We start from the raw sequence: 24,243 nt of genomic DNA, 5'->3' as shown, positions 1-24,243 counted from the left end.
TAATAAATTGGAGATGCAAAACATATCTAATTTATATGCATAACTGTACTAGATTTTTATTGCCCTTGTAGTTAGCTAAATTTTGCAATAAATTCCAATAGGCTTACTTGTTCACATAGACATTATTCACAACACTGTCAAACACCTCAAATATTATTTATTGTGAGCAATCAGAAGACTGTTTTAGAGAGCCTTATGTATAACAACTATTTAAAATTCCTCCAAAAGTTAGTCTGAAAGTTATGTATAAATTAATACAGAATTCCAATACCAACTGTTACATTTATGCAGCTTCTACACATAAATTATTTGTATTACATCTCAAAAATTTGGTGTAATTTATGGTTTTAAAGTTATTTTTTTGCTGTATTTCATCTTGTGTTAGATAATTTATATTTCAGTGCATCTAGGGTGGTCTTCAACTGCAATATCTTTCTTAGGATATCAACCTCAAAGATGGTAGTAAGAAAAAGTTTTAGTTTACCTGGTCTAATCTCTTTGACCATTCCTAATCTATTTTAAAATAGTACGGTCTTCTGTATACTGATGCATAGTCCAATTACAAGGTTAATTTAGTGGACTCTTGTGTTTGATTCATTAGATTTTGGATTCAATATGAATTTTACTTTGCTTTATACTTATTGGAATTTATTAATTATTTATTAATTATTCATCTTGAATGAGGACATATTCAATCTTTATTTCCCCTATTGAGTTCACGTTCCCAAATGAAAACAGACAACAATTTAACTTATTTAATAAATGTACAGGAATTGCAAGTATTCTGGACAATGCAATCTACAATTTAAGCAATCAAATCACGTTTTTAGACTGTTCGAATGTCGAATGTCGAATGTTCTAAGGCCATTTAGACCACTAGTCTATTTTTTATTGACCTCTTGTCTGCAATGTACACAATCAGATCTATAAAGAAAAAATTTTAAAATTCCCTACTCTACTCAGAACTGTGTCTAGAAAAAATATCATCTGTAAATCAGTCTTGCCTTCATCATCACCCACACTTCAAAGATTTTTGCGCTACTTAGTTATTTCATATTTACTTCAAACAACTTGATGAAAAAGAAACTTGGAATCAGTGTCAGCAAAAATGCATAAAGTAAAATTATTACTTTTTGAGATCTGCATTAGAAATAGAAGAAAAAATATAAACTCTAATTTATAAGTAAGGAAAGAAAAAAAATACCTTTGCTGTCTTTTTACTGCTCTGTAAGAAATTTTTTCGTTTTTACAGTATAAATACACAAGTTGAATTGTAAGATTTTATTTTGTTTCAGCTTATGAATTTCCAACTATATATAGCAACAAGATCTATATAGGATAGGATATCTAAATATACTATACTATACTATACAATTTTAGATTAAGTTCTATTTTTAGGTCTATACCTATACAAATGGCTATAAATAGATAGGTATTGAACAATGGCTCTGTATACTTAAGAAAATGAACACCAGTACTTTAATTCCTCATATTTGTAACCCATGGCAGTGTTTTACAGTCAGGAATATTCATCTGAATATGAAAATATTCATTCTGAATTAAAACATTGCGTATTTTTCCACTTCTTTTCCAAGTTTAGTATAATATTCTGCACCTTTAAGCCCTACAGATTTATCCCTTATTGTTATCATGGCAATGATGCGTTTCAACACAGCATTTATGGAATTAAATCTATATACTGCTTTGTATAATCATTGGTCCATATGCTTAAAATAAACTTGTGAAATAGAAATTAAACAGAAAAATAATTAACAAATATATCTTTTAAAAGGTATAAACAGTGTTCATAGTTCTCAGATTTTAGTGGGAAAACTAAGCTATAAGGGTGTCATATATTTTTCTTTAACTCAGTTTCACCAATGGAAATGACATTATGACAATTTAGTATGAATTATTGTGTCATCACCTTATTGCCCATATTCCTATGTATCCGAATTATTTTAATACATAAAATTTATAGCAATTTTTTAGTCTCAATTTAACTGTGATTACTCAGTATTGTATGATTTTATCATGTCAAACTTAATTAATGAGATCTCGCTTCTGTAAAGTCTAATGACTAAACAAATGCTAGCATAATCAACAGCAAGTTTGCAGCATTGTAATTCTGAACAGGTGGATATTTATGTATGTGCAGGAAGATAAAAAAAGCATCTTAGATTCTGCATCTCGTAAACGATCCCAGCAGACCAAACCTTCAGACTTAGCAAAACTGGAAAGGTAAAGAGGACAGGCTAACAGAGAGACTGTGAGAGAATGACCAGAGCACAGTGCTGTGAATCAAAGATCAGAAAAGATAAAGCCTCATAGAAATACTTCCAGAACAAATATATATCTGTGTCAGATTAAAGAATAGATTTTGTGAAACTGGGCATGCAAATAGTTAAAGGAATTGGTAGCAAGCAATTACTATCTTAGCTACACAGACTAAATTGATGATCTCATATGTGGCAGCTGTAAAATTACCTGTTGCTAATGCAGAGGAACTGTCTAGAATGTCAGATCCTTATGTGCTCTTCTGATCTGAGTGGCTGGAAAAACAGCAAATGTTGAACAAAGTCAAATAATTCTTTAGGCACAGTAAAGACTGTAATGATCACTTTCCACGTCACTTTCACTGCTCAAAGAAAAAGTTGACCTTCAGAAACAACAGAGGCTATCATAAAGTCTTGCTTTCAAGTCCTTTCTTGAAATGTCAGAGGTGAAGTAATTGTTTGAGAAACAGAAATTAAATGCAAAATTGTTTTTGAAAGCAATAGAAACATAATGAGACTTTACAACTTAAATATTCAATCTACATTGCGTTGGAAGTACTCAAATCCATGATGATGAATTCTTCAGTCATACTGTGTATGTATTATATATTTTAAATACAATTAGCACTTAAGATAAACTCATAACTCAGTTCTATATTTGTTCCTGCTTTCTCAGAAATATTTCTTTATCATATTTTCTGCTCTTATTTTTTTAAACATAGAAGTGTTAAAACTATAAAATTAAAGTAACAGTAATATAGAAAGAGTTATGAACCAGAAAGAAGACAAAAATCTGGGAAAACCTGTAAAATTGAAACAAAGCACTTTTAGTCTATAATTTGAAATTCCAAGCACTCAAAAAAAATCTAATCTTGTTTAAAAATTTCTAAGCACTGCAATATATGATTATCAAAGTGTCAAAATCCTAGTAAATACTTCAAAAAGAATAACATGAGACTCGTAAATTAATTGTTTCTTTTGTACTGATGTTTAAATATTATCTTAATGTATTTGGTTTTAGTTCTTTCAAATACCGAGAAAAGATAAAATTCTATCCTCTTGGCTGTTGTTTGTTGATTTTACATGCTCCTCTTACAGCAGTAGAATTTCTGGAGTCCAGTTTAAGAGTTTCTCTGGCTGACTCTGATATTTTTTTATTCAAAGACAAAAGTGAAAAAGAGGAGAACTCTTATTCCTCCTCATCATTCTCTATGGTACACAGTACTACAACTTTATTGTAGTTGTACTCTGTTCATTTTTAAAACAGTGCATGAAAGTGCATTGAACTGTGTTTAAATTTGGTGTTTTCCAGTCTTAGGCATAAATGCTTGGTCTTGAGAACATTTATATAATATTTCTTCTCATGCAGAGAAAGACCCTGAGCGTCAGTGGACCTCAGTTAATATATTTCTACCATTTCTCTCCTCCTTCAATGTAATTCTCCCAGCTCCAACAGTATTTCCCCCCGCTCTTGATTCTAACCTATTGCAAAGAAGCACATTTGAAGCATAAAATCAAGAGCAAGATGAAACATCAATTGCTTGCCTACTCAAAATTTAAAAATCACCCATGACTGATGCTGAACTGAGAATCGAATAAAAGAAAACTCATATGCTGTTCCAACCTAGTTATTTTTCATACTAAGTCAAAATTCTATGTTGCCTTTCATGTGATTTGAGAGGAGATGAACTGGCTTTGCATTGAATTGAGAAATGTAGAAAGTACATCTTTCAAAATTCAACACTCTCATACTTTACCATAAAATATGAAGAAGAAGATAAGACAAAACAGAGAAGTCATATTTGGTTTATCTGCCAAAGTGTTGGCAGTGGGGTGAGAGGGGTGCAGGGATGGCGCCTGTGAGGAGTGACTGGTGCTGCTCAGTGCTGGACACACACAATTCCAGCTGGCTCCAAAAGAGTCACTTGGCCCTCAGCCAAGCTTGTGTGTCTGTATGAAAATATCTGCAAGTCCCTGCCCACCAGTGTGAGGAATGAAAGAAAATGAAAAGTCTGAGAAAGAGCCCTGAAGGCACCAAAGTCAGATGCAGGAGTGAGGAGGAGTGTTGTCTGTGGAAGGCACCTGCTCAAGCAGGGGAAAAGTGCAAGAAGGAAGGATCAACAGAGAGAAGTGCTATAAACTGACCACATCCTCCTGTGCTGCTGGAGGAGGGAAGATGGAGAACCTAGGAATGAAATAGAGTAAAGCTGAGCTTGTGAAGGAGTAGGGGGTGAGAGAAGGCTATTTAGTTTTTGGTTTCTATCCTTTACACCTGACTCAAGTTTTAGTTTATAATAAATTAAATTAATTCTCCCAACTTCAGTTTGTTATCGCTATCACAGCAGCTGGTAAAAGACATCTCTGTCGTTAATTTGACTTGTCAAAGCTGTTTATCGTATTTCCTACCCCTGTCCTGCTGAGGAGAGACTAGCAGGGGCAGGGGGGTGGTTTGGAAGCCAGCCGGCATAAAGGCTTCTAAAAGAAAAACTCCTGTTATCTCTGTGTTTCATGTACATGAAAATTCTACTGGAATAGATCTTAAAACATAGAAATCCCTAAATATATTCAGTATAGGTTTAATACAACTATATAATATTGGTTTGAACAAAATATTTCTTCCTACTTCTTCTATAATATAATTTTAAATAGCAAAAATATAATTCAAATTATTATTAATATTTACATGCTTGGTGTTATTCACCAGCAAACAGCACCTGCATTCCAAGGTTTTGATATATAGTGCCAGTTTTCAACAATGTGCTTTCTTGCATCAATTAAATGAAAAGGAAAGAAATGTCCAGTCTTTCATAATCTATTGTAATTGGCTTGAATATTTGTTGATTTGGTAGTTTATTTTGCTAGGTGTTATTGAAAATAAATAATATTAGATATTTTCAGAGGGAATGAAGAAGGATTTCCTTTTTAACACTGTTACCCAGAATAACTCTGAATTAAATCTTTGCAATACCATTTTTCTATATTTTGGAAGGGAAATGATGCCAGAAAACATAACCTCCAGAGCACATAACAGAGTCTTACAATTTCCCCCAAGATTCATATTTTGAGTTAAATTAATATTTACTTCATTTTGGAGCACTGCTTTGTCAAAAGCAATGTGTTCACAGCTATCTGCTATTAATGAGAAAAAGGTATAGTGACCTTTAAAAAGTAGGGAAATAAATTTCCCAGTTTTGGAAATTAAGCTCAGATAAGTGAACTTTAACTGCAGCTATCACCTGTATTTTTTATTCAAAATAAACTTTTATCTAATGTTTGCTTTCATTATTCATTTTGCATGTTTTCTGATAGTGTGACTAGGAAGTGTTAACTTTTATTTTAGATAAAATTTTCAGTAAATGCAGCTGCATTTGTAGCCTAAGAATGCACTCATCAGCATTCGGAGGAGGAGCATCTAGGGAAGTACAGGCTGGATCTTTGAGAAGGAACTCGAATCACTAACACTGGGTAAAAATTGCAGGTGCATTTCCAGTCTTGAAATCAACAAAGAGCCACATGATGACAGCAGTGGGGGCATTGCCCTCCTGGTTGGATGGTTGTCAGGGGTCAACCCTCAGCACAGCTGTGGTGGCACTGGCGACAGGCTGTGGTGGCCCCTGCCTCACTGCTTTCCAGCAGCCACAGGTTCTGACCCCCTGCATATTGTCCAGGGCTCTTACAACCTTAGATACATGCAGGTCTCTTCACCCCACATCTCACTACCCCAGGTCTGTTCTCCTCCTCCCTACACCCTCTGCCCCATGCACAAGGTCTCTGCTGTCCTACCCACCTGCACTGCCCCGTCCAGACTCGCTAGAGCAGCGCTGATTCCCTCCTCCTGCCTGGAGCCATTCATGGTGCTGCTCTCTGCATCACCCCGGGCTGTGTCCTGGCAGGAGCCCAAAGAAGTTCAGGAAGTACAAAGATTTGATTTCATCTGAAGTGCTGCAACAATGTGTCCTTCATGTTCTCCTGGTTCTGAGCTCTGCTACTATCCAAACCCTTTGACCAGCTGCCAGGCTGCGTGTCCAGGAGACTTGTGCATCATCCATCTTCCATAGACACAGGTCATGCTGACCACCCAAGCCCTGCTGGGTCCTCCTGCTGATGCCTCTTACCTTGGATAGCTTCTCAATGATACGAATCACATCTGCAAGGAATGTCAATGACTGGTCTATAATGCCATACTTCACAATTACACAAAAGTCAAAGTTTACTCAATTCTTCTCTTTTCATAAAGAGAAGACTATATTTTCAAAATCCATTGCTGTTGGGCAAAGTCCAATTTTACTGGACATTAATTAATGGCTAAATCTTACATATAGCATTTCCTGGAAACACTGCACAATTCCAGCTAGCAGACTTGAATGAAAAATGTCAGAAATACTGTTTCAAAAATATTGTCAGCAGGACCAGGGAAGTGATTGTTGCTTTGTACCTGGCATTGGTGAGGTCACACCTCTGAGTGCTGTGTCCAGTTCTGAGCCTTACATTTCAAGAGACATTGGAGGGCTGAAGGGTGTCCAGAGAAGGGCAACATAGGTGGTAATGGATCTAGAGAGTAAGTTGTATGAGGAGAAACTGAGGGAAATTGGACTTTAATCTGGAGAAAAGCAGGCTCAGGAGAGACCTTGTTGCTCTCTACAATCACCTGAAAGCAGGGAGTAGCAGGATGGGGCATGCTTCTCTTCTCTCAGATGACCCAGAACAGGACAAGATAAAATGGCCTCAAGCTGCACCAAGGGATGTTCAAGTTGGACATCAGGAAGAATTTCTTCCCTGACAAGATTTTCAGATATCGGAATGGGCTGCTCAGGGAGATGGTGAAGTCACTGTCCCTGGAGGTGTTCAAGAAATAGCTGGCTATGGCCGTGGTCTAGTTGACAGGGTGCTGATCCATCAAAGGTTTGACTCAATGATCATGTGTGTCTTTTCCAATCTAAATTATTCTGTTAGATTAGCTGGCTAATCTGTAATTCTGAGCAACTGCTGTATCACAGAATCATATAATCATTTAGATTTAAAAATACCTTTATTATCAAGTCCAGCTGCTAACTTAGCACTGCCAAGTCCACCTCTAGAAATAAAGATGAACAGCAGAAACATAATTTATGTATGTTTGGGTATGATTTCATGTAAAAACATTGTTTTATAGTGCAGTGAGCTGCAATAAAAGCCTCATGCATTTTCTAACACGTTTACCAAAAGCAAATAGTAAGAGAAACTTTGTGAAATGCAAGCATAATACAGATATGTGCATTAAAACACACTGAATTGACTTTCCTGAGATCTGACAACTTACTTGCAGTGTATCATTCTACCATGCAGAAACACAATAAATAAACCCTTCTCATAACCATGACCTTGCCGAGTCAAAAATTATATTGCTAGTTTGGAATATCATTCTTAATATCACAGAACAGCAGATTTCTCCACTTAACTATTAAATGTAGAAAACAGTTCCCAGTAAAGCAAGATTCATATTAACCTGATTTGCAAATCTCACTAGAGCTCAGTATATCTTTCAATATTGCACTTTACAGTTAGTGCAGTACTGCATTAATATTTAAAAATAATCAAAAATCATTCAGACCACTTACAGAACCGCATATAAAGTAGTTCTCAAGTAGTTCAAGTGCTGATATAGCTGATATATATTACTAAAAATGTTTGTTTAAACACCAAGAAGCTGTCCATAAAAATATTCTCACAAAGAAAAGAACATGGAAAGTGCTGGAAAATATGTACACACTAACTGATATACTTGAGTGGAATGAGGACATGCATTCATTGGTTTACTGCATAGCTACCAAGAGAAAAGCTGCAGCATTAACAGGTTACTAAATAATTATGTTCATTTCTAATGGAGACATTGAATTGTCACTGATAAATAATACATATTTTATATCACGGTGATAAAGCAATTAATTCATGTCACCAGCATCCTCGTATTACTTGCTGTTATACTCTGGGGTAACAAGTGTCTTTCTATTAGGTATTGAATATTCAGAAGGACATGTTGAACTTGTTTAATTAAAATGTTTTAATTGCCTATGAAAACCTCTAATGAAAATTACTATTGTGACAAGAGTGGCAAAGCCTTTCATACTGCAATCATATAGTTTTTCTTCATGAACCTCTTTCTTCAGGAAGTAGGGAATTTATCTAGTTTCTAGGAGTGGAATGAGTTAATAGGATCTCAAAAGTAAATATGTATTGGGAAAAAACCTACATCACTATTTATTGATTCCTTCACATTAGATTGCTGGCAAACAAAATTCAATTAGAATGGAAGCATAGGGTTGCTAATATGCAGGTTGTGGAATTTTTTTCTTAAAAAAGATTTTGACAATGAAACCATGGTGCATGGGTTGGTGGAATTGTGGAATTCTCTAACCTTAGAGCAAATGACTTAAACTGTGACAGGTTTTTTGTCAAAAATCAAGGTATTTAAGAAGTAAAAGCAGAGGTAAGTTTTCCAGTTGGGGTATAATCCCCACAGAGGATTTGGGAGTTTGCAGTCACTGATTGTCATATGATTGTAAGTTTTCAGAGTGCAGTTTCTTCTCACAAGATTTTCATGAGAAATATCCTGTAAGTGGATAGCAATTCTTTGAAGGCTTTGAGTTCCATCTGCAGATCAAAACTCCAAGTTTAAAACTCATCACTTATTTAATTGAAATTTTGGCTCAACTTCACTGCTTCTGTTCCTGTTTATGTATTTATAAAGCAATACAGGTGTATTCTAAGCCTTGTGTTTATACTTCACTAAAAATGTCTCGCTGTTTTTAGCAATTTCTTGTCCAAGGTTAGAAAGATATTAATCTTTAATAAAAGGAGATCTGAGATTTCATGGATTTTATGCACAGAAAATAGAAAGAGTGAAGGTTATATCAAGTTAATTTTATTTTGGCTTTGCATACTGGTATATAAGCAACCTACAATTCAGTAAGTAATAAAAGAAAAAGATAATTGCTTCCCTTTCTCATATATGTTATTACCTCTCTGTCCTTGTCATCCATTAAAAAAAAAAGTTTAAGAATAGAACCAAGAATGGAGAAAAATGTAGCTCAAATGAAGTCTGAGTCCCCCTGATTTGAATTAATATTTTGAAAAACAATGTTTGAAAATGTAAACAGCATCCAAATATGTTGCCGTAAGAATATAACTGAGAAAATTGCTTTCCGTGTATTGTAAACAACAATTTCCCTTCAATTTAAGGCTGGTTTGTGGTAGGTTGCTATTGTCTCTTACATCGGTCTAACTACTCTGGCATATTTTGAAGGACTGAGATTGAATCACAGCTACTCAGCTCAGACTTTTTACATATTTGCAGACTGCGTTTTCAAATTGCTCTTTCCAGAGAGCTGCTTATGGAAGCATTTAAACAGGCTATGAACTTTCATGAGTACAGGATGGTAGATGAGTTAGCTCGTTAAAGAAGAGAGTTGCTGTTTCACAGGCAGAGACTTGAGTAGTGGTTCTCACAGCAATTTGGGAAGCTCTGCTAAACCTGCACTGTTCTGTGCAATCATGCATTAGGTTTACAGTTCCCTAATTCATTACCAGTTTACTTACCCAACAACAATTGTGTAATGGGAGACGTGTCTCCCATTGGCTGGCACTCTTGATAATATCAAAGGTCTGCAGCAACACTAGCTAATATTGTCTTCAAAATTTTGGCTAAGTTTTGCCAAATTTCACATAGGGAAAGAGATCAAAAACATTCATGGATTCCCTTTAAATCAAACATGATGCACTACTTCAGCAAAATATTATATTTTTATTATGGTACTATCAATAGATCTATTACAAACTGTGTTGCTTGTTTTGTTTTGTTTTTTTTATATTATGCTCTTTATGTCCTCAGCAGTATAGAAGACCTTAAAGTCATAAGAACTTATGAACTTTTCAAATCCCTGGAACTTTGAAGGACTTCTCACACTGTATTTCTGAAAAGTTCTAGAACTAATCCTCTAAAGCTGATACTTGTGATTGTGGTGCAGGGACTCTCTTTTTGTGATCTGGGAGCTGAAGTGTTTACCTGATGATTTATCTGACTTAGTTCTCCAGGCCTTTGTGATGGTGTATCTCTGGCTTGTTTGCTAATGGAAATGGATTCTATTTCTCCAGGTCCTTCTTCTTAAAATCATCAAGTCTTTGAATTATAAGAACTCTTCTGTAATGCAGTTACTTCAAATAGTGCATAATCCCAAATTAAGACATATGTCATATATAAATTATCTGTATTATCTAAACCATACAGCATCGTTCAAAATACCTATAAAATTCTTAAGCAAACAAAACAGATTTCATAACCTAACTGAAATTGCAACAAAAATGTTTTCCCTTCCTGAAAAAGTGTCAATCATGATTTCTATTTGGATGTAAGCATCTTCACTCCATGGAAATTGGACCTGATCTCTACAGATCCCACAGAGGGTTTAAAATGATAATCATTCATGACAAAAATCCATTTTTCCCTTATTTTTCCCCCATTAGTTAGAGGAGATACTTTTTTTATTTTTTTTATTAAATTGTTTCTCTGCCATAGTTAATTATACATTTATCATATTAAGATGACTTGTTTGCATTTCCTCTCTCAAAAATGCCCCATTTTTTTCTAGGAGGGATAAAACTCCCTTTTCTCCCTTTCATTACTAATTAGCATTCTTCATGTAATTTTTTCCACAAGATCTTATACTCAGTAGCCATTTGTAGATTAGACAAATATATGATCCAAGGATAAATGTTTTCTTCTCTTCATCTAAAGCAATAAACTAAAAAAAATGAAAAAACAAACAAAAAAGAAAGCCAAAATATATGCTGTTACATTCCATTCAGAAACTGACTGTGTGCTTCTCTTCCACTCATTATCAAGAAACAAGCAATTAAAATTATTCATGAGTAAGTTCAAAGGTTGTGGGATTTTCTGTCTCTCAACTAGAACATTTTCCTACAGTTAGCCTTACAAATATATGGAAGGGAAATAGTTATTTATAGTTAAACTTAAAATTCAAAGGTCAAGTCAAATGATTTGGTGGTTTTTCCTCAAAAGAATTAAATAAAACCCAAGCAAACAAAAAAACCCTAATACTTACAATCTCAAGTTACCCTGGAGATTATGTTCTAAAGAGAAAACATAGGGTATCACTGTAAAATAACATTTAAAAAACAGTCTAAAAAACAAATTTAAATATTAAGTATCTATCATCCTTACTTGAAAACTATGTACTTAAGCTAAATTTTAAAGCCTTGCCTGAAATGTACACAAACTTTCTTATTGCCTGATTGTCTTAACACCAATTCTTGCTCATGCTTGAAATTTCCATCCCTGGCCTGTGCTGCTCCCGTCCTTATGGTCAGATGCTCCTGCTTCTATGAATGGTGGAAGTGAAACACTCTTGTAAAGAAAAGTCAGCTCTTGTGAAATGCCTCTGACGACTGCCAGCATGTGCAGTTTAACCAGCCCTAAAAGCACTTTCCCACCCACCACGCAGAAAGGTTCAGACCTGTTAAGGGACCTGCTAGAGTCAAAGGGGAGGTACCCAAGGATTGAGTCCTTGTGGAATGTATGGAGTTGGGCAAAAGTAAAAGGCTGCTGGCATAAGAAGTGTTTAACCATTTACCTCAAGTTGCAAAATGTATGGAGAGAGGCATGGTGGCTATTAATTCTCCACAACAGCCTTTGAATTAGATACATGGAGGTATACAACCTGACCCACTGCTATAGCACTGCTAAGCATTGTACCGACTGTGTTAGATTATATTGAGAAGGGAATTCTAAATTTTAGGCTGTCTGTTCTGATTCATCATATTCCGTGAGAGGCACTGCTCATTCAGAAGATCTTAAATGAGGGAAAATCAAGCTTGGTAGTGGGCTCAGGTCTCATGTCAGACTCTAGTGAGTGAAACCTTGATTCCTGCAAATCGGAGAGAATGAAGGAGGTGATGCATAAATTTCTTAGGGTGAGAACCTTGCTGAACTGCACAAAACCAGGAAGAAAGTTTGGCACAAAGCTGTCACTGCAAAAGGACGACAGTCTTCTACAGTAAGTGCAGCAGGTGGCTCAGCATCTGTCAAAAACTTCATGAACATAGCAACAGAGCAATGTCTTGTCCTGTGCCTTAAGTGCTGATAGAGTTGATTATGGGTATGCATGGCATGGAGGAATCTCCTGGACTTTGTTCATCTGACTAGGGTGACATGGCAATCACTTCATCCTTGTGTAATACAGGTTCAGAGTGTGGAAGAAGTAGTAATGGATGAAGGGAAGCTTCTTCCACTAACTTCCAGCAGGGTAACTTTTTGTCTCCAGACTGAGCATGGAAAAAAATAGGCCCATCTAGATCATGGAGCAGGGAGGGTGTAAGAAATTATTAGATGTTAAATTTCAGCTGTTTTGGGCAACTGACACTTGTCATGATCCAAAAATATGGGCAGCTACACACTCTAGGCAGAGCTGTATGGGACATGTTTTGAACAGTGATCAGTTCCCATTAGTTTCATCAGTCTTTTTATATCAGCCTTGACCCCAAGGACAGAGCACAGTCCCAGGTCATTTCATTTAGAGACACAGTAAGTTGATTTTTTTTTTTTTTTTTTTTGGATAAACACCAGAATTCTATTCTTCCTGTCACAGGGCAAGATTTGTCCCCTAGTGGCAAACTATAGATTCGCAGAAGATGCCTCTGAGTTAGCATAATAATAACTACAGGCATAAGTACTGGCCTCATGCTGTAAGAAATTTTTCCATAATACAAAGACAACTGAAAAATCAGAGAAATAGAATTTCATTAAAGCAATCACCACTGATTACAGAACACTCAGTCACTAGATTCTCCCTGGCATGTGAATTCCATATATCCTCAATGGAAAAAAATCCATGAATTGTGACAAATAATGTTGCAGACAAATTCTAACCTAACACAATTAAAAAAAAAGAAAAATGTTAACAGTGCAGGTGACAGAACTGCATACCATACTCTTATTCATGTAAGAATTTGTATATTTATACTTTTCTTCATATGCATGCTTATCTTTACATACTATTATATACTACTTATACTTCTCTTCATATATATTCATGTGCTGTAGCATACAAAAATACAAGTCAGTCAGGCTAATTAATACTTAACAGAGAAAAAAATATCAAACAACCCCCTGGCTCCAAAAACAAACAAAAAAGCCCCAAAATAAACCAAAATAAAACTGTAAAACCTTGCTGCTATACTCTAAGCTAAGAAAGTGGTATATTTTACACATACTTGACTCAAAAAGAAAAACAAAGTGAACCATGGAAGGAAGAGAATAGAATAAATCTGAAATACTTTAATTATGTTAATTTCTCTTGCTTGTAGCTTCAGGTATCTGTAACAATCTAGTAGTTAATACCTTTAAAAAACTATAAAATATGCAGGCAGAAGCAAAATTATCCATGTATCCTGGAAAATGAAATTTCAACAATCAGATCCTTGCACAGCCTTATTTTCTTCATTTCCTTTCTGACTGAGGTCAAATACAACATTTTTCTAACACTACTTCTTAGCATTTCCTTCACCTGATTCACACATATAATTTTTGTTAACAACCTGAGCACGTTCATACTTGCGCCTCGTAAAATAAACTAACTACAAACAGCAGTCCCTGTCCCTGAAATCACATCCCACTTTACTTTCTGCTGCCTGCCTGGAGAATTGTTATGATGCACAGAACAGCATACACCTGGTTTACTACCCTGACAGGTGGTTGCTGTCTCATTTCTTTCTTTCCAGGAGCGAAAAGGACGCTTCAGCTACCTGTTGGCAGCTAAAGACCCCATGGAGTTACACTAATGTTCAGAAAATTGCCATGAATAAATAGACTAAATTACATCTATCGTAACAATTCTTCCTAAGATGCATGTGCCACATTACACAACCAACATAAGCAATTGCTGCTGGGAAAGCAGAATTTAGAGCAATTCATATAATAAACTCATACCTAGAAATGTCGAAGTCTTCAGTAACTGCTACTTTCGAGAAGAGCTGCAATGCAGGTGGAATCTTTTGTATAAAATGCACATTTATAAAAATGGGCAGTGAACTGAACCTTGGGCTGACTGAGACTGAACAGAAAATCTGATTTAAATAGTGATTACTTCTTCCACATTTTTTCTATAGAAAAAATTCTTCACTAATTCCCTATCACAGACTGGGTCACAACTTTATTGTTAGTCTAAAGTCACCATTTTCGTGGTAGAAAGATATCATCTTCTCAGGAAACTACTCAACTTACTTCTCTCATCAAATAGAATAAAAAAATCTGCCAAAAAAACAGCAGACCAAACCAAACCAACCATCCAACCAACCAACCTACCCACGTACCTACAAAAAAGCAAAACCCCGAACAAACAGAAGGAAAAAAGATAACTTAGGAGCATACCCACAAGAATCTTTTCAGCAAGGAAAAATATGCACATTTGTTGCACATAATCTTTACATTCTCCATGCATACTCTGAGTTTGTTTCATTTGATGTTTTTTTAAATTTGCTATGAGAGTACTATGGCCAATTTTTATAGACACATATGTAGACACATTTTTGCAACAAATTCTCAGATGCTCCTGATGGATCTTGTCTACAGAGATCATTGTCACAATCTGGAAAACTTGTGTAATTGAATAAAAGAATTCATCTTTTCATTACTGAGATGTTTTATTGAAGATACGTAACATACTTTCCAGTGTCCAGTTTCCTGGTATATTTTTCATTCAGCCAGCATTTCTACTTTCACAATTTGATTTCCCAAGTTAGCTCTCACTAGCAAATAATAAGTATTTCTGTTTATTTAGGCTAAAATTTATAAATTGGTAGAACCACCTAAGTTACCAAAACCTGTGAAACAAAAATATGGTGAGTCTATTGAATATAAACTTTCCTTTACAATTCAGAAAAGGGAAATAAAATTTCTTTATTCTTAAAATGCATTAGGGAAATTACAATCTTCCCTCTGACCAATACAAATCCAGATCTTAGAAATAGGTGGATCTTCAAATTCTAATTTATTTTGCAGTAAAGACGTATACTTGACATGTATTCAAACCTAAGTATTCCACATTCCTTCATGTGAAGGAAACAAGATTGCTATTTACAATCCTTTTTGCTGTCTGTATTTCAAGATAGAAAAAGCTATCAAATGAGGAATAAAGGTTTCTGAGAATTTCAGTATGTAGAACTATATCAAATGCAGTAGTAACTACAATTAACTACAGAAAAAACAGAAGATGATTTTATCAGGTATATACAATAGTTGCTACTATAAAAGGAAGGTAAATACAAAATGTAGATTATGAATCTACAAGGTAGTACCCTAAATAAAATGCTAGCTAAACATCTTTGAAACTAAAATTTCTGACAAAAAAATATGTCTTGGAAAAATTTAAATATATATTGCTTTCCATGTTTTTTTTTAAAGCAAAGTGGAATCATTCCAAAAAAACGGAAATTGCATTTTGATATACTTTTCTTTTCATCATTAATTTTCAAAGATCAGCATTACATAATTTTCTGATATCTTATCAACAAATTGTACATTTCTGTTTTCATCTCCATGGGAAATGTTCATACAGCGATACTTGTATGAGGAAAAATTTTGTGATTATATCATTCCCTCACCAAGAAAATTGTTGCAAGTTAAAAAAGAATAGTTTGCATATTTGGCAACTGCATCCCTGCCAGCAGATATTTACAGTAAGCCCTACGTACTCCTTTATTCTTATTAAATAATATGCATCAATATTCAGAAAATAATGAACTAGCATAGGATTAAAACCCAGTATATTAAGAGCTAATTCAGACACTTCTGGTAAAGCAAGTTCAGAAAACGCATAAATCTTAATAGCTAATGGAATTCTCTTTGCATTTTAAAAAATATAAATTTGCCTTTATTTGTTTAGAGGGATTGCTAAAAAAAGCCTTTCAAATACTGAACTATGAACAATCCCAGCAAATTTACATAGATTTATAGATGGGTCCATACTATTTGTCAGGGATTACAAAGCATACAGATAATACTTTTACTAAAGAAATTATCCAAGTCACAAACCACTGAAAATTAGTTCATTAAGGAAATTACTATATACTATGCAGACTATATTTTGTTGTGTCCAGTTCCTCTTTGGACATCTTTTTAAACTCCCACCTCTAGCAGTGATCTCAGTCCTCCATCCAACCTTCATTCAATGAACTCTGATTTGTCAGCACATCTAACTAAAGCTTAGCATCCTGCTGCCTCTGCTTTTCCATCTTACTCCTTTTTCGGCTCAGCACCTGAACTGTCACTAAACTGACTTCATTCCATTAATGTGATTTCCATGTTAACTGGAGTAACTACTGCTGCACTCTTAGCAGTCTTCAATAATTTGAAATATTTTTCTCACTGTTAGGTTTTTATGAATAGATATAACTTACATAATTAACCTGAATGTAGATAGAAATATGGAATGCTCTAAGGATATCTTCCTTCGATGAACCTTTGCTGCAGTTTGTTTGAATGCAGTGAACTGATAATACACGTTTATTCTGAGAATGAGGCCAGTGTCCCATAATACTACTTGAGTTTTGCACTACTAAAAGGAAGAGAATAGTACCCAAGTACTAGTTACATTTAAGGCACAGGAAATGTGAATACTTCTTGGCAAAAAAATATTACAGAATGGATGAGTTTGGAAGGCACCTCAGTGGGTCATCTTGTTCAAAATCCCTGCTCAGGAAAAGTCATTCTTGGTTATATTACAAGTCTTGGGAAGGGTCTTGGGAACTCTTGCTACACTGAGGAATAGGATCATGTTTATGGGAAGATTTACAGATACTCAGTGACTCTTTCCTTTAGTAAAGGCTGCGTATCTGCATGATATCTTTCATACTTCATTTTATATCTGGCTTTAAGGACATATTGTATTATGCTTTTGCTTTCTTTATGTCTGACTGATCCTATAAAATGAGTATGTTCTATATTAAATTCTTGTATTCTATTTTTTATGTCAAATTCAATGAGATTCCTATGAGGATATTGTGATAATCATGATACGTAATCAGATCAAAATTATATACCTTTTTTGCAGTAATTTTTATTGCTGCAGATATCTTTTTATTTATTCTATCATTACTTTCAGCCTCAAGGTTTGCTTTAAGTCTTTTTAAGAACAAAAATTTAACAATTCAGAGAATGAAAATACCTAGCAGTGTTTTGGGATGAAAAGATAAAACAGTTACCAGTAGAGAATAACTCCTCCCTCACATTGTCAATCAGATTTTGTCAGTGTTGTCTCACAGGCTAATGTGTAAATCAAACATGGCATGACCTTCCTTGAACTCACAGATTTATTTATATTGTATGGAGTTGACTTTTTTACCTACTTGTGGTTTGGTGAATTCTGCCACGCATAAATTTTATGTCTAATATTTCTTGGAAGGTCATGGTATATATCCTAATCCTGCTCAGCTCACTAGACATGCAGAAAATAGTTATTTAATATAGCATGCAGGAAGAAAAAAGATCAGACAGAATATGGTTTTCCCCATTTTCTTTCTGAATTTGCTTAGTATCCTAACATGGTGTTAAAGGATTTATAAAAATTAACACCTGCAAAATCCCTCACGTATTTTTCATTAGAAAACCCAGCATTTGCTTAGAAGTTAGCAAACTAACTTCTAAGTCAAGTTCCCTAATTTCTAAAATTCAGTTTTCACACAAGTGAGGAAAGAAACAATATTCAGATATGATCCCTGGAAATAATCCAGACTTCTGTCATGTACTAGTTAAAATTTTCCACTTCCTTGATCTATTTGTCATTTACTTATGCCAAAACATTATGTCCAAAGCTTTATAATCCATTGTCAACCCAAATTTCAATATCAATTCTCTCTCCCAAGATCTCAGGTATTTTACCAATCTTGTTTAAAATCACTGATGATTTGGCAATCATGCCCTTTTTTCCTCTCTTCTATATGGTTAGAAAACAGTGGGAGGTGACCTGGTATTTGAGAAGTTATTTTAGAAATTATTTTTTAGAAAGAATCAATAAGTGTACAAATTGGATTACCCTTTACGATCATCTCATGGATGCACAGTAAACTAATATGCAAGTTTCACATCCCAACTTACACATAATGACTGTGTTGGCAGAATTACATCTAAATCCTTAATTTCTTTCCCTGTTTGGCTGGGCTCCTGCCCCTTGGTGACAGCGAGATTTTCTCTCTTGAAGCCAAGATTTCACTAGGCCTGGTTAGAAAAATTTAAAATAAAACATATGCTCAGGATGTGAAAAAATTTAAAAAAAAATTATGAAAACCGGGAGAAAAATGCAATTGAGTATGCACTAAGGCAGACTTGTACTTATTTCAGTGAGTTACTTTGGTGTTTTCCCTAACTCATTCACATGTGAGATAGTCTAGAGCCTCTTGAAATTGACTTTTGTCTGTATCCACCAAGTCTTTACTATGTCAGTTGTGATAAGCTTCCTCCCACTACTCATATAAAAACTTCAATGTGCTTTTATTTTCAGACTTCTAAGTAAAGAATGGTTGGTCAAATATGTGGCCAAATTCCTTTCTATGTAAAACTGGCTGATAAAGACAAAATCAGATTCATAACACAAGAGTTAATTGAAAAAATCATGATGAATAATTTCCATGATGTTTTTTCATTTTGCCTGAAAATTATGAATGGTCATAGGACCTGTGACTGTATGCATAATTCAACTTAGGTCACTTTCTTCTTTTCTGCATTTTATCTTGCGAATAATTTGTTCTTTCTTATGTATAAACCTATGTATAAAATTCTGTAAGATCTCTATCTCTGGCCTCAGGGCTGTTTTTGTATTTACTTATAATTTTTTGGTAGCCAAGACTGACAAGATTTTGTGAGAGTGCTCTTGCTCACATAAAGATTTCCTGTTACACGATATGTCTTACAAACTGTCTCTTACCTGCTATTATTACAACATGAAGTAAGACTGAAATGAAATAATTGATCATGGAGCTTTAAATGTCATAACTTGATATGTCTTCATTAAATTTCAATAGTTACAGTTAGGTCACAACCAAAGGTCGTCCCATAACCAGGGGCAGCCAATGTCACTGAAAAGTCTAGACCCTGTGGCATGGCAGGATTGAGGGTGACAGCGTTGTTCAGAAGCAGGACAGGGAGAAGCTGGCCTCAAACCCACACCAGACAATTCTGGTGTTTCCTGACATGTAACAAAATATGAGCATGGTCTCTTCTTAAATTTCATCAGGGTTTTACCATATCTAGACAAAACTTTTTTATTTAATTTTCTTTTTTTAATGAAATCTCTAGGTTTTGTCAAGAAACGCAGTAGAAAGACAACTAACTTAAAGGGAAAATTCTGAATCAGATTTAGGTGTGAAGAGTGCATTCAATTTTGTATTGCCTTTGGAGCTAGTGTCTACACACCACAAGGGTCTAAACTTATCCAGTGTAATGTGTTCATACCTACAATGCTTTTTAGATGACCGTACTGTTTGAAGAAATCATAATTCTGCTGCAGTAGAGAAAGAGATTAAATAAAGGTGTATATTGACTAACATTTCCAAAGCTGAAATCATCTGCCACTTGGAATACTGCTTAAGAATCCCTCTTAGGATATTTGCAACAACAAGAATTTCAGAACCACGGAGCTGTAATAATATGTGCAATGGCGCTAATGAGAATGTCTTAAAAAGTAAGAATAAATTAGGGCATTGCAAAAATTTCAGATACTTAATAAATTTTAATAAAAATTGTGCCACAAACAAATTGTATCATTAATGTATTTGTTCTCTTACAACAAGAGTTTTAAAAAGATAAAAATTCAAGTTTTTTGAATTTCCAGGTGACACCCATATTTTTCTCCCATTTCATAATAAGGGTCAAAGCTGATAAAAAATTTAAAGAAAGATCTTATACACCTTCTCATGGGAAGTCTTTCCTAGTATGACTATTTTAATGTATGAAAGTAGAATCCGTTTTACTTCTTTTCAGACATCGGAACAAGAAGTTGATAACTCAAAGATGGTATATATTTTAATTTCAAATTAATGTTTAAACAAGCCAGGGATTTATATTCTACACTTAAATGCCTTTTCTCCTACATTGTCATTGTCTGCACGGTCACAGCTTGTTTGGAGCTCTCAAATTTGCAGGGCAATGTATTCTGTCAATTGAACTTTACTTTGTGAGTTCATCAGGAAAGAAAACAAACACAAGGCAGAAGGGCTCAATCCCCTTCATAAAGGTTAGTCTAACATGCATTCACTTAATTCACTAGGTTTCTATCTCACAATTTCTTTGCTTCCTGACTCCAACTCACAGTTTGTATCTTCCATTTTGTAACTAATGTTCAGCTTTTGAGCAAAACCGTAGCCTAGCTGAGGGTGAGAGTGACTGGCCTTCTTCCTCATCAGGGTGCAGGCATCCCACGTATGACACAGGGAACCACAAAAGCCTCTGCACTCTTCCTGGATCCAGCTCAAGAGCTTATTTTTAGTAAGCTGACACATCCATGTCGTACAGCTTGGAAGGTATGTCTACACCATTATCATAAGCAGAAAGATTCTGAAGTAACTGCACACCACTCTGCATACAGGAATGGTGGCTGCAGGAGACAGAAAATTGCAGGAGACAGAAAATTGCAGGTGACAGGGGCTGCATAATGACCGTCAGTCCTTCCTAGCCATTGTGTCCTGGATGTGTTGCTGTCTCATGGATCTGATGGTCTGCTCCAAGCATACATCAAGCTTGAGCATGGGCTGTGTTCAGCCAAAATATGAGCACGAGCTGAATAAAGTCACAGGCACCAGTTCCTTATCACTGACCAAGCAACTGCATAAGTTTGACAGCATAAGGAGCAGGTTGTTGACATGATAAATCAAAACGAGATCTGATCCTGATAAATCCAAATTCTTAACTGTAGAGTGTACATTCAGTACACTGCAACAGAATAGTTTTCTACTTTACTATTAATCACAGTACCACAATATTTATTTTTAAAATGTTTTCTTATACACAAATAAATTTTATTACAGCATTTTATAAATTTACTATTTAATGTGTAATATGATCTTCTGTTATAACTTTTCATTTTTGCCACAACTAGATTAGACACAATTTGTATATTGATGAAATTTTCTAGGAGCAACAATATGTCTTAGATATCTATAAATGCATCTTGCTTAATCCATTCATTCTTACAAATGAAAAAATAGAGTTCATAAGCATGTCAAACATATAGGGGCCAAAAAAAACCCCCCCAAACCAATTACCCTGCCTTCTTATTGGTAACAGCTGCAACTTGCTTGGAAAATACTCCAGCACTGGAGGCTTCCTTCAAAGGAAATCATTGCAAGTAGCAAAATGGAGAGATGCAAAAGCAAAAATTTTGCCATTCTTTGAAGTCAGAAAATGCTAAGCACTCAATAAAATATTTTGCTCAGATTCTTCAGGCTTAAGTGGTATAGTGTCATGGGATGAAACTTGTCTGAAGGCATTGTTCAGATAAAATAAGGCCTAGACTTTATTTGCCCCCATCTGATCAGTTAGCTAATCCTGGTATTCACTGGAAAAGGAAAGAATCACAAGTAAGGGTTATGGGGGAGGACTCCCTGAAAGCACGACATCTGGCTGGCTATACTTGCTGAATTTTGTGTGTGGGAGAAATAAAAAAAAAGTAATCCCACAGGTGAACCAGCAACACACAAAATACATCCTTGTAACATACTCAGGATGGGAAACCAGGGGGTGATAACAACACCTCAGGTAACAACCAACAATTACATATAGCTATGGGCAAAGTCAAAGAGATTAGCATAGGGCTTAGGAAGGTCACTGGTTGCTTATGCCAACAGTTGAGTAAGAAAGCAATAAATGATGGAGAACAGTCATCCCTCAGTACAATATCTACGTCCCTGCAACAGCCATGCAAAGTCTGTGCAAGTCTGGAGTTCCTACACAGAGAAACCATACAAGGTTTCAAACCAGCAAGGTGTCAAATGTATTTACTGACTGATGCTCTGTTTTCCCAACTCTGTGGTGCTTGTTTTGAAAGAACTTAGAGGAGTGGGGACCTTGGTTTATGTCAGTGTCTTTAAAACTATTGCTTCTCTGTGTGTGACAGAACAGCTAATTCTGATAACAGGAAGTTATCCCTATCTTCTTTCTGCACCACTCACGCTTGGAAAATAGCCTCTACATTTTATGTCAAAGGCATGATTTTGTCCTTGCAGCTTTCCTCCTCTAAAATATGCAGTGAATATCTGGAAAAAGCATGTTGACTGAATAGAAATTTGGAAGAACTGGAAGTGATACACACCTGCATGTGTCCATTTCATCTACAATCAATACATCCATGAAACAATCTTGTGTTTCAAAAGCTGGTAAGAGAGCTGCTAAATCCATGCTAAAAGAAGTGCAATGTGTCTGAATTCCTGATCCTGCCTAATTTGCCATTAGGCACCTATCTATTTAGGTGTCAAAATATACTGATTTAGGTGTGAAGACTCTCCCCACACCTCCCCACATTGTTTCACAGTAACTTACTGGTTTTGAGAAGTGACAGGCGTCAGTTCCATCTAGAAAGATCAGCTCTTCCTAAGACTGTATCTTAAACACTGGGCTAAATTGGACAATTTTAGCCACTGGATAGTTGCAACTACATGATTCAGGTCCAGATGGCAAAAAAAGGATAACATAGCCTTCTGCTGCAAGCAACTTATCTAGAATGAAGAACTCCTGACAGTGTGTGATCTTTGTTTTAGTAATGATAATGGATAAAGGGGGTCATGCATCACTGCACAAGCATGGCTGAGAACTAACATATCCTTCCCCCACACTTTCTCTACCCAGTATTTATTCACCGAGTATAGAATGGAAGTAATGATTCATTTTTGGAGCCTGAATAGATCACATGGCAATTGTAACTACTTCTTTACACATTTTTCTCAAAGTCTAAGGACTCAGTACTTCCTGGCATATTCTATTCTCAAGAAGTGAAGTTGTGTTTAAACTGTGAGCTATTTCCTTTGCAATATTTCTTGGATCACTTCAATTATTAATCTCTAAAGAATGTTTTTCTTTGCAGAATATTTATGGAATTGTATGGCAATAGCTGATGTTTTTGTCACTTCCACAAAAGTATACAAGAATGGTGTAAAGTATAAAAAAAATCTTCAAGGTTGTATTAAGATATATTACTGTATCTGGTAAACTCATGTATCAGGTTAACGTGAGCTGTACAACCTGGAGCTGTTTTCCTAGAGATTTTCATAAGCATCCTTTTTGTCCTGGGACCTGATATCAGGATGTCACCAGTGAGAAAGCTGTCCAGGACTGAATCCATTTTGGACATCTGAATGACTAGCTACAGAAACACACTTTCAGTTGCATGCTAATACCACTAAGCCAGAGTAACATTTTATGAATGTTAAAAATATACTTTAGTCATACTTCTGTTAAGTACAAAAAATTTGTAAATAGCATCTGCATGAACTGTTTTGAAAAAGAATAGAGTGTCTGTACTAATTTGCTATTGGAATTAAATTGTTTTATTCTTGAAAAAGGACACCTAGATATAACTTCATTATTGTTAACATAACTATAACATAATCCTGACAGTAGCTTAACATATATAAACAAAGTATTCTTTTGCTGATAAAGAACCATGCTACATAAAATGCAGACAGAATGATTGTTTAAAACAAAGGTATTAAGGTAACATGTTGTGTACTAAGGCTCTAACTAACCAATTGCCATGTTAGTCACTGCAGAACAAGAATAATAATGCCTTCAAATTGTTTTCTCTTGTGAAATATTTTCTCAACCCATCTATATAAGCATTGCTGAGGTAGACTTCAAATTATTTAGTTCCATTGAAATAAGTTAATATTGCATGATGCTAACCCTAAAAGAAAAGTGTGTAGCCCATGGTTT

The sequence above is a fragment of the Sturnus vulgaris genome, chromosome Z (genome assembly GCF_052056855.1).
Source record: "Sturnus vulgaris isolate bStuVul1 chromosome Z, bStuVul1.hap1, whole genome shotgun sequence".
Taxonomy (NCBI): Eukaryota; Metazoa; Chordata; class Aves; order Passeriformes; family Sturnidae; genus Sturnus; species Sturnus vulgaris.
This window is presented reverse-complemented; position numbering follows the sequence as displayed.